The following is a 17700-nucleotide window of genomic DNA, read 5'->3' as shown; positions in this document are numbered from 1 at the left end:
TCTTTTTGTTTCTGGCTAACTTCACTCAACATAATGTCCTCAAGGTTCATCCACATTATTACATGATCCATGTCTTTGTTCTGTCTTACAGCTGCATAATATTCCATTATGTGTATATACCACAGTTTATTTATCCACTCGTCCTTTGATGGACATTTGGACTGTTTCCATCTCTTGGCAATTGTGAATAATGCTGCAATAAACATCGGTTTACAGATGTCTGTTTGTATCTTAAGTTTCAGTTCCTCGGAGTATATACCTAGCAATGGAATAGCTGGGTCATATGGCAAATCTATATTTAGCTTCCTGAGGAACCTCCATACTGTCTTCCAGAGTGGCTGTACCAATCTACACTCCCACCAACGATGAATAAGTGTGCCTCTTTCTCCACATCCTCTCCAGCACCTGTCATTTTCTGTTTTTTGGATAATGGGCATTCTGGTAGGTGTGAGATGATATCTCATTGTGGTTTTGATTTGCATTTCCTTAATAGCCAGTGAAAGTTGAGCATTTTTTCATATGCTTTTGAGCCATTTGTATTTCCTCTTCAGAAAAATGTCTGTTCATGTCTTTTGTCCATTTTTTAATTGGATTGTTTGTCTTTCTGTTATTGAGATGCAGGATTCCTTTATATATTCGGGATATTAAACCCTTATCTGATATGTGGTTTCCAAATATCATCTCCCATTCTGTAGGTTGCCTTTTTATTTTTCTGACAAAGTCCTTTGATGTACAAAAGTGTTTAATTTTGAGGAGATCCCATTTGTCTATTTGTTCTTTGGTTGCTCGTGCCTTGGGTATGAGGTCTAAGAAACCACCTCCTATCACAAGATCTTTAACATATTGCCCTACATTTTCTTCTAAGAGTTTTATGGTCTTGGTGCTAATGTTTAGGTCTTTGATCCACTTTGAGTTAATTTTGGTATAAGGTGTGAGATGGACATCCTCTTTCATTCTTTTGGAAATGGATATCCAGTTCTCCAAACACCATTTATTGAACAGGCTGCTCTTTCCCAGTTGCTTCAGCTTCACTGCCTTATCAAAGATCAGCTGTCCATAGATGCGAGGGTCTACTTCTGAACACTTAATTCGATTCCATTGATTAGTGTATCTGTCCTTATGCCAGTACCATGCTGTTTTGAGCACTGTAGCTTTGTAATATGCTTCAAAGTCAGGTAGTGTGAGACCTCCCACTTCATTCCTCTTTCTCAAGATATTTTTGGCTATTTGGGGCACCTTACCCTTCCAAATAAATTTAGTTATTGGTTTATTCTATTTCTGTAAAGTAAGTTGTTGGGATCTGAATTGGTATTGCATTGAATCTATAAATCAGGTTAGATAAAATTGCCATCTTAACTATATTTAGTCTTCCAATCCATGAACATGGTATGTTCTTCCATTTTTTCAGGTCTTGTTTAATTTCTTTTAGCAGTTTCTTATAGTTTTCTATGTAAAGGTCTTTTGTGTCCTTGGTTAAGTTTATTCCTAAATACTTGATTCTTTTGGTTGCTATTGTAAATGGGATTTTTTTCTTGATTTCCTCCTCTTGTTGCACATTACTTGTGTATAGGAACACTACAGATTTTTGCGTGTTGATCTTGTAGCCTGCTACTTTGCTGTATTCATTGACTAGTTCTAGTAGCTTTGCTGTAGATTTTTCTGGATTTCCTACATATAGAATCATGTCATCTGCAAATAATGAAAGTTTTACTTCTTCCTCTCCAATTTGGACGCCTTTTATTTCTTTTTCTTTCCTAATTGCTCTAGCTAGAACTTCCAGCACAATGTTGAATAAAAATGGTGATAGTGGGCATCCCTGTCTTGTTCCTGATCTTAGAGGAAAAGCTTTCAGTCTCTCCCCATTGAGTGTGATGTTAGCTGTGGGTTTTTCATATATTGCCTTTATCATATTGGAAAAGTTCCCTTCTATTCCTATCCTTTGAAGTGTTTTCATCAGGAAAGGATGTTGAAATTTGTCAAATGCCTTTTCTGCATCAATCGAGATGATCATGCGGTTCTTCTCCTTTGATTTATTGATGTGGTGTACTACATTAATTGATTTTCTTGTGTTGAACCAGCCTTGCATACCTGGAATAAATCCCACCTGGTTGTGGTGTATAATTCTTCTAATGTGCTGCTGGATTCGATTTGCGAGTATTTTGTTGAGGATTTTTGCATCTATATTCATTAAAGAAATTGGTCTATAATTTTCTTTTTTTGTAGTATCTTTGCCTGGTTTTGGTATTAGGGTGATATTGGCTTCATAGAAAGAGTTAAGTAGCTTTCCCACTTCTTCAATGTTTTTGAAGAGTTTGAGCACGATTGGTACTAATTCGTTCTTGAATGCTTGGTAGAATTCACAAGTGAAACCATCTGGTCCTGAGCTTTTCCTTTTTGGGAGCTTTGTGATGACTGACTCAATCCCTTTACTTGTGATTGGTTTGTTGAGGTCATCTATTTCTTCTTGAGTTAATGTTGGTTGTTTATGCTTTTCTAGGAAGTTGTCCATTTCATCTAAGTTGTCTAGTTTATTAGCATATAGTTGCTCATAGTATCTTCTCATTATCTCCTTAATTTCTGCAGGGTCGGTAGTTATATTTCCTTTCCCATTTCTGATTGCATTTATTTGCATCTGCTCTCTCTTTTTTTTTGTTAGCCTAGCCAGTTGTCCATCAATTTTATTGATTTTCTCAAAGAACCAACTTCTGTTTTTGTTGATTCTCTCTATTGTTTTCCTGTTCTCAATTGCATTTATTTCTGCTCTAGTCTTTGTTATTTCTTCCCTTGTGCTTGCTTTGGGGTTAGTTTGCTGTTCTTTCTCTAATTCCTCCAGGTGAGCAGTTAACTCTTCAATTTTTGCTCTCTCTTCTCTTTTAATATAGGCATTTAGGGCAATAAATTTCCCTCTCATCACTGCCTTTCCTGCATCCCGTAAGTTTTGATAAGTTGTGTTTTCATTGTCATTTGCCTCAAGGTATTTACTAATTTCTCTTGTAATTTCTTCCTTTACCCACTGGTTTTCTAAGAGGGTGTTGTTTAGCCTCCATATGTTTGTGAATTTTATGACCTGCCTTTTATTTATTTCCAACTTCATTCCATTGTGGTGTGAGAAAGTGTCTTGTATAATATCAATATTTTTAAGTTTGTTGAGACTTGCTTTGTGACCCAACATGTGGTCTATCCTAGAGAATGTTCCATGAGCACTTGAGAAAAAAGTGTATCCTGCTGTTGTTGGATGTAGTGTTCTATAGATGTCTGTCAAGTCTAGTTCATTTATCATACAATTCAACATCTCTGTTTCTTTAGTGATCCTCTGTCTAGATGTTCTATCCATTGATGAGAGTGGTGTATTGAAGTCTCCAACTATTATTGTAGAGGTATCTATTTCTCCTTTCAGTGATCGCAGTGTTTGCCTCATGAATTTTGGGGCATTCTGGCTTGCTGCATAAATATTTATGATTGTTATGTTTTCTTGATGAATTGACCCTTTTATTAATATATAGTGTCCTTCTTTGTCTCTTTTATTTGTTTTGCTTTTGAAGTCTAACTTGTCTGATATCCATATAGCTACTCCCGCTTTCTTCTGGTTGTTGTTTACATGAAATATCTTTTTCCAACCTTTCACTTTCAGTCTATGTTTGTCCTTGTGTCTAAAGTGAGTTTCTTGTAGACAGCATATAGATGGGTTCTGTTTTTTAATCCATTCTGCCAGTCTGTGTCTTTTTATTGGGGAGTTTAATCCATTTATGTTTAGTGTTATTACTGTAAGGGCAGTTCTTTCTACTACCATTTTGTTTTTTGGAATTTATATGTCATATCTTATTTTTTCCTCTCCTTTTACCTTTCCTGATAATCTTCATTTCTGCACTCTTCTCCAACTCTCTCTCCTGTCTTTTCCTATCAGCCTGTGGCACTCCCTTAGTATTTCTTGTAGTGTCAGTCTCTTATTCACAAGCTCTCTCAGTGTCTGTTTGTCTGAAAATGTTTTAATCTCTCCCTCATTTTTGACGGAAAGTTTTGCTGGATATAGAATTCTTGGTTGGCAGTTTTTCTCTTTCAGTACCTTAAATATATCATGCCACTGTCTTCTTGCCTCCATGGTTTCTGCAGAGAAATCTGTACATAGTCTTATCGACCTTCCCTTGTATGTGATGGATTGCTTTTCTCTTGCTGCTTTCAGAATCCACTCTTTGTCTTTGCCATTGGACAATCTGACCAGTAAGTGTCTTGGAATGGGTCTATTGGGATCTATTCTATTTGGGGTACATTGTACTTCTTGAATCTCTAATTTTCTGTCTTTTATAAGAGTTGGGAAATTTTCAGTGAATATGTCTTCTATTACTCTTTCTGCCCCTTTTCCCCTCTCTTCTTCTGGGATACCCATAACACGTATATTGTGCGTTTCATGTTGTCACTCGTCTCCCTAAGACCCTACTCATATTTTTCCATTTTTTCACCATCTGTTCTTTTGTCTAACTTTGTCTAACTTGTGTATGAATTTGAATGACCTGTCTTCCAGTTCACTGATCCTTTCTTCTGCCTGTTCAAATCTACTGTTGTGTCCCTCCATTGTGTTTTTCATCTCCTCCATTGTGGCCTTCATTCCCATGAGTTCTGCCATTTGTTTTTTTAAGTTTATGAATTCTTCTTTATGATCATCCAGTGTCTTCTGTATATCCTTCAGTTCTTTTGCTATAATTTCCTTCATTTCATCAAATTTATTTAGCATTAGTTGCCTCCACTCCTGTGTCTCAGCTAAGCTATTAGTTTTTTCCTTTGGCTGGTCCATGTTTCTGTGTTTCCTGGTATGGCTTGTTATCTTAAGTTGTCTAGGCATCTGATTTTCTTGATTAGTTTATTTTGGAGCTTGTTTTCTATCTTTTACCTAGTGGTTTTCTTGTTGGTTGGCTTTGTTTCCTGGCCTCTGTTATTCAGGTCAACTTATTATAGACTTCTAACTTGGGTTCTATTTAGTTGATCAGAATTTTTCCCCTCTTGTTTTTTCTGTTTTTTGCTTTGCCTCTATGTAACCTTTTCGTGAGTGGCTCTCCTCAGATATGGTCGACCCTAGTCAGATTTTCCCAGTCTAGTGAGGCCCAGGTCTCATTGGGAGGGTATGGAGTTTTCCTGAGAATGAGACCCTCCTATGAGGCCTTCAGAATTGGTGCTTTTCCTCTCCCGTCCAGCAGGTGGCATTTGCCAGCCTGCAGCTCCCCCACCAGTGTAAAGAGGTATGGAGACTTTAGTTCTCCTGGTGACTCTGATCCTGTCAGGGGCATGGCTGACTGAAGCCAGAATCTGAATTCCAGCCCTTGGAGTCTGAGTTCCCAGGAGGACTGCCAGTTGAGCTGGACCTCCCTCCACTCTCCCAATCCTCAGAACTCCAGTTGTCTCTCAGGGGCACTATTCCCTTCTCCCTTCTCCTCTTTGGGGCCTCTCCAGGTAGATTCCTTGGTCAGCCTGAGTTGCCAATTAAAGACGGGAGTGGATCAGCCTGGGCTTTCTGATAGAAAATAACCACATATATTACTTTTAGATTAAAAAAAAAAAAATAGAAAAGAAAAACAAGCAAAAGAAAAAAGAAAAAAGAATGTCTCTTTTAAAAGTCTTTCCCCAGCCTGGAAGTTTTGTCAGTGTCAGAATAGAGCATTTAAAGATATGCTTTGGGCTATTGCCTGATAATTACTCTCCAACTGCTGCAGTTCCACCCCTGCTGGGGGCTATTGAAATGCAAAAAGTTAAGGGATTGGTGAGAAGCCAGAAGGGACAAAATGTAGGGGGAAAAAAATGGCTTTTTTGGAGTCTGGGAATGGGTGCCCGCTTTTACGTGCCCCCACTTCTCAGAGCCCAGCCCTTCTTTAGCACCCCAGCTCCCAAAATTAGTTAATTAATTTGTTAATTAATTCTGCAGTTGAGGCTGGGTTGAGCCTCCCCTCTTGTCCTCAGCAGATTGCTGTTTTTTGTTTTTTTTTTCCCCCCTTTCAGGGAGCTGGCAGCAAGACAGTCTGTGAGGTCTGGGTGGGGAGGGGCGCCAGACCCCTGGTGTGGGGAACTTACAGTGTTCGCTGTGATCTCATCTTTTCCTCCAATTCCAAACTTGTGTCCGATGTGTGACTGGTTACTGGAGACCCCGAAAACACTGTTTCATATAGTTCTTGGGTAATTGCCAGCTCCTGTAGGGGGGAGACGAAATTCTGCTCCTCACCACTCCGCCATCTTGCCCCACCCCCATAATGATGTTTTGCAGACATTGTATCTAAATTAGGCAGAGCAGCACAGTGATACCAGAGAAATGGGGAATGAATGAAATAAATCCTATAACTGCCCTGCTTACTCCCTGGATAGAATTCCTATTCTACAGCAAAGAATCAGGGAAACCAAATACAGCTTGTGTTCTTCTAAGTTGAAGAGTCAAAGGTGAGATTTTGGGGAGGTGAAGGCACATAGAATTATCAGAGAAGAGTTCCTTAAGAAAAAGAATTTCACAGAGAAGAGAGAGCTGCACAGAGTGAGAGCCCAAGAGGACTCTTGAACACCCAGTCCCAGTACTGATCAGCACTTATATGCATGTAAAAATCTGACCAGGCTGGGGAAGAACTATGGGAAAGAAGCAGACAGAACCCCAGCACTCACATAGGGCTGTAAAAAAGTTTAAAAAACATTTAAAGGAATACAAAAATATCCAGTCCCTAAGAGGGTAAAATTAAAAATATCTGGAATCCAGAACAGAAGAAAGGAAGAGAGGGAGGGAGGAAGGAAGGGAGGGACCGAGGGAGGGAGAAAAAAGAACAGTGCATCAGTGAACTGTGGCCAATATTAAGTAGCTAATATAAAAGTAATTGAACTAAATGAATTGGGCAGGAGGAAGAATAGATACATATTTGAAGAACTGATAGCCATCATTTTTACAAAATGGATGAAAACTATAAAAACATATATACTGATCTTAGAGGTTTAAAAACTCCAAACACAAGAAACTTGAAGGAAATTACAAAAGCACATCACAATGGAGTTACTTAAAAGTGGTGATAAAAATAAAATTTTAAAATGCTCGGAGAAAAAGAGAATAACAGCACACTTCCTATCAAAATCAATGAAAACCAGAAGACAGTAGAACAACAACTTTAAAGTAATGAAAGTTGAGGAAAAGAGACCAACAAACCAACAATTTTATACTCAGCAAAAAAACTCTGCAGTACCAAACTCTGAATAAAGATATTTTCAGACATACAAAAGCTGAAAGTATTCAGCATGAGTAGACCTGAGTTATAATTCTGCTAATGGAAGTCCTTTAGGTAGAAGAAAACTTGACATCAGATTGAAATCTGAATCTACAGAAAGAAATGAAGATTTCAAGAAAGAGTAATGTTGAAATACTCAATATTTTTTCATAAATTGTAAACATTATTAAATAATATTTGTAATTTGTAAATAATGAAATGTATTATTCAATTTATGAAATAATATAAAAACATAAACTCTGGGAAAAAGGAAATGAAAGTATGCTCTTCTAAGGATACTAAATGCTACATGTACTGGTGTATCATTACTTCAGGGTACACTGTGACGTGTTAAAGATGTATACTATAAACCTTAAAACAACCACAGCAAACAAAAAGAGGCATAAGTCAACAAAGAACATAAAGTAGAATAATAAACAATACTCCATAAATCCCTAAGAAGGCAGAAAAAGAGGGAAGGATGATCAAAGCACATATAGGACAAATGGAAAATAAATAACAAGATGGTAGATTTAAACTCAATAATTGTATTATGTATCAATGGTCTATACACCACAAAGACAGAGCTTGTCAGATTGAGGTGTAAAGGCAAGACCCAACTGTATGCTTTCTACATGCAATTCACTTTAAATATAAAGACTTAAATAAGTTAAAAGTAAAGGATGGAGAAATATGTACATGATAAGGCTATTACAAAGAATGCTTGCCGGTCATACCAATATCAGAAAAAGTAGATTTCAGCGCATGACATTGCCAGGGGATAAAGAGAGACATTTGATAATGATAAAGTACTCAATTTACCAAGATGATATAATAATCTTAAATATTAGTGCTCCCAATAAGAGAGCTTCAAATATATACACAATTATAGTTGGGGATTTTATTTTTAACAATTTTTAAACATTTTATTATAAAAATTATTTGTATTTGTATAAATAGAATAGTAAAAGAAACCCCTATGTGGCCAATACCCAGCTTCAATAATTATTAACTGTGTTAAATATCAACCCCCACTTCCTCCCAGAGAGTTTTGAAACAAATCCCAGATTCATATCAACTCATTTGTGAATTATGCATCTCTAAAAAGAAGATATCTAAAAATAAATTTACCATATTTCCTAAAGATACTCAAATATTCAATCACTATTCATAGATCTATGATTGTCTTACTGTTGTTTTTTTGTTTTTTCATTTTTTTTATAGTTTGCTGGTTTATATGAGGCAAACATAAAAACACAATTTCTCATTTTCCATATGGCAAAGAGCAAGCTTATTCAATTTTTCATATGCTCTTTTTTCTCTCCAGATTTTGGAGTTGCACTTTTTCTGCATTGTCAAAGCATATAGCTATTACAAATGACATACTTCCTCTTAAAAACATAGATTTAACTCTAGAGGTGAAGATGTTTGTAATTGTCACTTATACCCTCTAATCAATGTTATCATTTTGAGTGTCCAAATCTCAATTCTAATATATTTTTTTTGTGTGTAGCCCATTTATAAGTAAAATGAGTTTTATTTTACTTTTGGTAAGGTCAATTTACACTTTTAAGCATAGTCTGATAAGCAGGACCTTCTGGGTACATACTCTATGACGCCTGAACAATGAGTCAGTTGCACCCTGGGGTCCACTTTTCTGTGGGAACAGTTGCACCTAACTCCACTTTTCTAGGATCCAGTAAATTCCTTCCTTCTCCTGTCCCTCAACCCACCTTTCCATGAACCCTGAAGTGCTTGAGATGATGGAGAATTGTCTTTCCCAGACAACAACTCTAAACAGCTAACACTGCAACTCAGAAAGCCTGGTGCCCCCATAATCTGATTATCCCCTACAGAAAATGTCGTCTTCAAAGAAAAATGACTGCAAGACAGCACTGCATATGCAGAGGTTCCTGGTTCCTGCAAGCTTCTTCATGGGGATAATGGGAGAATTAGGGGACCTGTGTCTTCCCTTCTTGTTGAACTCCTATCTTGTATATCCCCTAATAAACCTTTTCTTTAGTACTTACCATGTGTTAGGAATTTATCCCTTACATTGATGTATGGCAGATGGTAACCACAAAGATACCCGCTTTGCAAAGCATTTAGGTAAATGTCCAAAAGCACTTTCTAATACATTCTAAACAGATGAAAACAAAAAAACAAATCCTGTTTATACAAAAACAAAAAATCTGATTTCAGTTTAGCAGGTTCTCTATGTATATATTCTGGTAATCAAAGGTTCTGGCAAAAACTTATTACTATTATTACTATTCAAGTAAAAATTCTTTTGCGAATGTATATACACACTGATACAGGAGAGAGCAGAAGATATTACCTTCTAATATGCTAAACTGTGAAGGTACTTTATTGCAATAACTGTGGAGACTTTAATAGAGTAAGCTATGGAGACTTTTATTTTACTGGTACATTATTTACAAATTAGAAATATAATTGCTTTTCTACAGTTTCTACCCTTAGAAACTTAAAAACAAATTGTTCTTTATTCAGTGATAAAAATGAGTTCTAATAAATGAATTGCACAAGAATCACAGATTTGAATAAGCAAGTATGGTTCTTGCAATATCAACCCTTTTCTGTTCATTTTTAAATAGATAGCCAGAGGCAGGCTTGAATATCTTATGTTCATGTATAATCAGTCAGTAATTTTATATGTTATTCATTCTGTAATGCCACCATCAGTAATAATGCCACCACAATTAAAAAACATATTCTAACTTTATCTTTAGCCTATAAAGGACCTTTGTTATATTATTTGAATATAACTATTGTTTCATGAGGTCTGTGAATGAAAGAAAGAATGAACACCAGTAGCAATATTTATATTTACAAAAGTATTTTGAGTATCTGTTCCTTTTTTGTCTTCCCCATCTATCTTCTTGAGGAATTGCCCTTCTACAACAATTACTCAAGTGTGAGTCAATCAACATACTTTATCCTCTGGTTAGATAGAATTGGTTTTGGTTCTAGAGTGTGCACATGGCTCAAGCAGAATGAATTAGCGATCCTTTGAGGAGATTGATATGAGATGTAGGAGAGTGATATTTTTTTCATATGCGAGTGAGCAATAAGGACTGTGCAAGCCTGAGTTGCCAGAGAATTCTTTCCAGCCGTGGGCAAAGCACTTGCCAGGGAAGGAAGCCAGCAAAACTGAAAGCAGAGGTGGAAAATTAAGAAACACAGTGATACCACTTGGTAGCTAATAGAGCAAATGTATCTTCTATTTTATTTTGTTTTTGTTTTACTTTGGTTTTTAAAGTCGATTTGAGTCAGTTTATGACATTTGGAGCTAAAAGACTTCCAATTAATACAACTGTTCTGTATAATTTAGTATGAATTTCCTCCCGAGAAGTCAGAATTCCATTGTAGCCTGGTTTATTTTTTAAGACTTAAAGAGTGTGCTAGTCAGGCTTCTGGCAGGAAACACATTTGGCAATCCCAGTGGTTGAAGTGAAAAGAATTATTGAAGAGACTATTTATAGAGGCGTGGACAAGGTCAGGGGAACCAGCAAGGTGTGGTGAGGACGCCAGTAATGAGGAGCAATGGAGAGGGGGTCCTACCTCGAGGCCCCTACAAGGACCTGTTAGCAGAACATCCTAAATGCTGTAGCCTTGGGGAGGGCTGCCCTGCACAAGCAGAGGGCCTGAGCACTCAAGCACTCTGCCTACACAGCAGGCCAGCAAAAGAGTGGAGAGGAGAATGAACACTTCAGCCTCTACCCTTTCTTTTCCTGTGATCGTTCGCTAGTATTTCTCAGTGCTCAAGCACAAACAGACTGCAGAGGGAAGGGGAGCCCAGGAAAGGTATGTAGAAAGGCACAGAGTGGGAAAGAGAAGGGTGGACGAAGGAGCTGGAGATGGTAAATAGAACAGCCAGCATAAGAGAGAAACCTTATTTTGCGTGTCACTAGCTTTTTTAGGCAGGTAGATCATTAAGCAATCCAATTTCTACCATTGTAAATAGATATTTCTCTGAAAGAAGGAGTATGAGAATAAAGACTCATCTGTTCTGTATTTTTTTTACTTTAATTTCTATATTATAGTTTTTCCATTAATTGACTCAGTGTGGTAAAATCACTCTTTGTTGTCTCTTCTATTCACATTTTCTTAAATTTCTATTTTCTCTGTGAATGAGTGTTCCAACGCTTAAAGTATTTCTCTGCGAGTTTAAATACAATTTTAACATTTTTATTAAGGTTTGACCTTATAAATAAATATGACAAATGAAAATTTCAGAGGCACTAGATTTCAGAGATACATTAGAGTTGGCTTATAAAAAATACCATTTAACATAGTTTTCTTTCTAATTGGCAAAAGATAGGTGAGAGATCAAACCTGTTTTCAGTTGTATTTAAGCTCCCTTGTATGTGCAATGCTTTTACCAGGGGCCCTGTCATTGCATAGAGGCCTACTCTACTCTATCTGGCAACTTACCCACACTATGACCTCTGTTCTCCCAGGATTGTCATAAATAAGTTTTTTGCTTGTTTATTATGAGTTTCTTTTCTTCTCACTATCTCCATTCCTAGCATAAAATGCCCTGCCACCAAATGATAAATGTAATTGTTATTTCTAATATGCTAATGAAGAGACACCCCTCCCACAGAGTAATATATGTCAAGTTAACTGCAGCTTTCTAGATACAACTAGTCTCAAGAAATGCTGCTAAAAGACATCCCTGGCCAGGCATTCAGAAAGTGTCAGAACTGCAATGTAATATTAAAGGACATCTTTGTGGCTGGCAGACCTTGCTAAATTCTTCAAGTTAATTTATATAGACAATTGTAAACTCCCTTTGTGGCTACAAATTGGCAGCTCACAGGCCATGTCTACCCCTAAGATATGTTTTTCTCTAGTGTTAACATGCCCTATGTTTAAAGGCAGAAACAGTTACCTGCATTTAAAGATTGGAAGATTTTTTCATGTATATTTGACTTTTCCACTTTTCTTGAAAAATCTGTCAAATAATTGGATGCAGTTGACTTGAGGCTTCGCATTTTAAAGGACACGTGTTCTAAAGTTCACCACTGTCCTCACTATCTATCCAGAGGCCAAAGTCCAGTGCCCATTTATCATGACATTTGTAGTGTTTTTCTTTACCTTAATATAGAGTTAAGGGGAAAGTTGAAATATTTTTTGTATTATTGTAGATTAACAATGAGAAAATAAAAGCTAAACCAAATTAGAGGGCTATGGATTTCAAGAAAATGAAAGAAATGAGTTTGCTTTCAGAAAATTAAAAAAAAGTCATACTTGTTTATAACCAAGTAAGTTGCATCTTATCAAAAATGCTAATTAAAATGACTTTAGAAAGTACACCTTACCCGTCTGTTTTCCAGTGGACATTCCTTCCCTGGTCCCTATCAGCAATTATACCCATTGGTGTGTCTAATTTTTAAGGCATATACTTTCTCTTTTTCTTTCCTTCCATTTTTCTTTCCCTAACCCTACCCCTCACCACACACAAATCCTTACACAGGATTTCAGAATAAACACACCTCAGACTCAAATTTGGCTTTATCTACTAGGTGCTTTGTATATATTGACAATATTTTAATCACCAAAAACCCTAAAAGATATAAATAAATACCCTCAGGTTTTAAAAAAGTGTACAGGTTCAGAAAGGATGAGAATATTTTCTGAAATCCTATAATTTTTAAGTAATACTCAAACCTGGGATTAAAATTATCATACTGACCAAAGAAATGTATTATAAGATGAATGCATTCTTTATAACAATGTACTTAATATAGTCTTATAGTAGAAACTCTGATTTCAAAATTCAGCAAGTACAGAAAGTAATGGATTCCCTGATACAGCATTATTTTACAAGGCATTCTTTCACTTCATTTAGCAAGGCCTGAGTAATCTCTTACAGTTGTAGACCACTAAGCCAACATTTGATTAAAGAATCAAATTATTCAATGATAAAAATTAAAATTACAACTTGTTCACCATTAATGTATAAGACGTAACTATACCATGGCCTTTATGTATGGAATGCCTTTTATTTCTTACCCTATGACTTCAAGGGCAGAGCCATGGGAGCTGAGATATGGACCAAAGATATCTACTTGGGCCAAGAGAGCACTTTTTGGGGTGGAGCGTAGTGGTTTAAAGCTGCATTTACCCCAGGAAAAACATCTTCTTAAACGTAATCTGTGGGAGTAAACCCACTGTAAGTAGGACATTTGCATGAGGTTATTTCAGTTAAGGTGTGGCCCACCTCAATAAGGATGGGTCTTTGTACTATTACTGGAGACCTGTATAAGAGGAATGAAATTCAGACATAGAGAGAGAAAGCCACAGAGTGAGCAGCCAGAAACCAAACATCAGTGGAACCCAGAAGAGAAGGGAGAGACCAGGAGATGCTGCCATGTGCCTTGCCATGCGACAAGCCAAGAACCACTAGCAGTCAGCTCCAGAACACCACAGACTTCAGGAAGAAAGCTTTGATGATTTCAAGTGCAATTCAGCAAGTAGTTAGAGAGCAAGTTTCAAAGAAGGTTATGGGTTACAGTTCCACAGTTTCAATTATTTCCTTATTGTGAAATATAACATATGTAAAAAGGTGATAACTTTCAAAGTGCAATTTAACAAGTAGCTATAGAACAAATTTCAAAGAATGTTATGGGTTACAGCTCCACCATTTCAGTTCTTTTCTTCCAATTATGCTAATCTCCTAGCAACCAAGAAAAAGAAAATTCTATAGGAATTCAGTATTCATAATCCTTTGTTAAATACATTCTTGTCTGTTGCTACCCCTTCCTCTTGTTAAATCACTTTCCTGATCTTCAGCGATGTCTAGGCAGTGACCACCTTAACTTGTTCATGTTGAAAAGGGTGTCAACATTATGGGTAAAGGGGACACATCTGATTGATGTTCTTGAAGAGGCTGTTGGGATTTAGCTGGCATAGGAGCACTCTGGGGGATTAAAGTTTCTGAAAAATAAACTAAGTGAGTGAAACTTTTATAGAGTCTCAGATAGGGACCTGGGTATTCTTTTGGGTTTTCAGGACTACTATTGACTCAGGCTTGTCATACCGTGGCCATTTGGCATGTCTAGCTGAAACTGAATGCGAGCAACCTCCACAACAGCCTGTAGACCCTATTTGAAATCTCTTAGCCACTCAAACCTTTTGTTGCTTTTCTTTCCCCCCTTTTGGTTAAAAAGGCATTCTCAATCCCTTGATGCCAGGGTCAGGTTCTTTCCTGGCATGCATGTCCCACTCACCTGGGGGTCCTGTCCCACATTGGGGGGAGGATAATGGATTTATTTGCAGAGTTAGGCATAGAGAAAGGCCACATCTGAGCAACAAAAGAGGTTCTCTGGAGCTGATGCCTCAGCATAATTATAGGTGGGCTTAACCTCCACTTATAGCCATATGTTTCACAAAAGCAAGCCTCAAGATTGAGGGCTTGATTTATTAAAAAGGGGGTTCCTAATTTCACATATGTTCTGACCATGTTAAAAAATCAATGTCTCACATTATCATCACTTAGCTGTACAATCCTCATCACTCTTCATTTTAAACAATTCTTATGACCCAAAACATGCCAAAGCTCTTATCAGCCCTTAATTATTATCCCTAGTATTTGTGTGATACTGGTAAGGCATTCCTTTTAATTGTAGTCCCTAGAATGCAATAGGTAGTTTTTCCCATATGCCACTCTGTTGTTAATTCTTTATACCAGTGTCACACCTTAGAAGTGTATCATGCAAGCACTTATTTATATTTGTAGTGTTAATCTGTGGGATACAGGCCTTTAAACAACCCCTTTCAAACATGTTTGCCTTCAATGCAGCTCTGATACTTATAATCCCATTAATAAAAAATCATCAGCCCCATCTATTCCCATACCTTTAAATTCACCCTCTTTAACATATCTGAACATTTTAGGTTATCATTCCCCCTTCACTAGCTTTTGTCTATCACTAGGTCCCCTATATCCTACATTATAAGACATTGATTTTACATTGTTCAGGAAGTTCATAGTAGTGGTAACATACAGTATCTCTCCTTTTGTGTCTGACCTATTTCTCTCAGCATTATAACTTCAAGGTTTATCCATTTTGCCACGTTTCAGGACCTCGTTCTTTCTTATTGCTGCATAGTATTCCATTGTGTGTGTATACCACATTTTGTTTATCCACGCATCTGCTGAAGGACACTTGAATTCTTGCCACCTCTAGACAATTGTGAACAATGACATTATCAACACTGGTATGCAAATGTCTGTTCATTTCACTGCTTTCGTATCTTCTGGGTATATACCGAGAAGAGGAATTGGTGAATCATAGGGAAACCTGATGTCTGGTTTTCTGAGGAACTGCCAAACCGTCTTTCACAGTGGCTGTACCATTGTACATTCCCACCAGCAATGAATAAGAGTTCCAATTTCTCCACATTCTTTCCAGCATTTGTTGTTTCCTGTTTGTTTAATGGCAGCCATTCTTATTGGTGTGAGATGGTATCTCATTGTGGTTTTGAGTTGCATTTCCCTAACACCTAGTGAAGCTGAGCATTTTTTCAAGTGTTTTTTAACCGTTTGTATTTCCTTTTTGGAAAAATGTCTCTTCATGTCTTTTACCCATTGTATAATTTTGCTGTTTGTACTATTGTTGTTGAGTTGTAGGATGTCTTTATATATGCAGATCAGTATCTTATCAGATATATGGTTTCCAAATATTTTCTCCATTGAGTTAGCTGCCTCTTCATCTTTCTGACAAAGTCTTTTGAGGCATAGAAACTTTTGATTTTGAAGAGTTCCTATTCATCTATTTTTTTTCTTTCATTGCTTGTGGTTTGGATGTAAGGTCTAAGAAGTTACTTCCTATTACCAGGTCTTAAAGATGTTTTCATATATCATCTTCTAAGAGTTTTATGGTGCTGTCTCTTATATTGAGGTTTTTTTATCCACTTTGAGTTAATTCTCGTATAGGGTCTGAGGTAGGGGACCTCTTTCATTTTTTTGGATATGGATATCTGGTTATCATGGCCCCATTTGTTGAAGAGATTGTTCTGTCCAAGTTCTATGGATTTGGGGGCCTTATCAAAAATCAGTCAACCATAGATCTGGAGGTATATTTCTGAACTCTTGGTTTGATTCCATTGATCAATGTGTCCATCTTTGTGCCAATCTCATACTGTTTTGACCCCTGTGGCTTTATAGTAGGCTTCAAAGTCAGGAAGTGTAAGTCCTCCCACTTTGTTCTTCTTTTTTAGGATGTTTTCGGCAATCTGAGGCCCCTTTCCCTTCCAAATAAATTTGATAACTAGCTTTTCCAAGTCTGCAAAGTAGGTTATTGGAATTTGGATTGGAATTGTGTTGAATCTGTAGATCAGTTGGGATAGAATTGACATCTTAATGATGTTTAGCCTTCCTATACATGAACATGGAATATTTTTCCATCTAATTAGGTCCCCTTTGATTTCCTTTATTAACTATTTGTAGTGTTCTGTGTAGAGGTCTTTTACATCCTTGATTAAGTTTATTCCTAAGTACTTAATTTTTTTAATTGCTATTGTGACTGACTTTTTTTTTTTTTTTTGATTGCCTCTTAGGTCATTGCTAGTGTATAGGAACATAACTGACTTATGTGCGTTAATCTTGTATCCCACCACACTGTTGAATTTGTTATTAGCTCAAGGAATTTTGTCATTGATTTCTCAAGATTTTCCAAATATAAGCTCATATAATCTGCAAATAATGACAGTTTTACTTCTTTCTTTCCAATTTCAATATCTTTTATTTCTTTTTCCCTGGCTCAAATTTCTAGCACAATGTTGAATAATAGTGGTGACAGCAGGCATTCTTGTCTCATACCTGATCTTAGGAGGAACACTTTCAGTCTCTTACTGTTACTGTTGAGTACTATTCTGGCTGTGGGTTTTTCGTATATGCCCTTTATCATATTAAAGAGGTTTCCTTCCATTACTATCTTTTGAAGTGTTTTATGAAAAAGCGATGCTGATTTTTTCAAATGCTTTTTCAGCATTTATTGAAATGATAATTTGATTTTTTCCTTTTGATTTGTTAATGTGTTGCATTACATTGATTGATTTTCTTATGTTGAACCACTCTTCCATATCAGGAATGAACCCTCATTGGTCATGGTGTATAATTCTTTCAGTGTGCCTCTGGATTTGATTTGCAAGTATTTTTTTTTTTTTTGATAATTTTTGCTTCTATATTCATTAGGGAGATTAGCCTGAATTTTTCCTTTCTTGTAGTGTCTTTATCTGGTATTGGTATTAGAGTGATATTAACTTCATAAAATGAGTTAGGTAGTGTTATTTTTCTTCAATTTTCAGAACAAGTTTAAGCAGGAATGGTGTCAATTTTTTTGGAAAGTTTGCTAACATTCCCCTGTGAAGCAATCTGGCCCTGGGCTTTTATTTGTAGCTATATTTTTGATTACTGCTTGGATCCCTTTGCTTGTGATTGATTTGTTGA

The sequence above is a fragment of the Choloepus didactylus genome, chromosome 5, assembly GCF_015220235.1.
Source record: "Choloepus didactylus isolate mChoDid1 chromosome 5, mChoDid1.pri, whole genome shotgun sequence".
In the NCBI taxonomy this organism is placed as follows: Eukaryota; Metazoa; Chordata; class Mammalia; order Pilosa; family Megalonychidae; genus Choloepus; species Choloepus didactylus.
Note: the sequence above shows the minus strand (reverse complement) of the source record.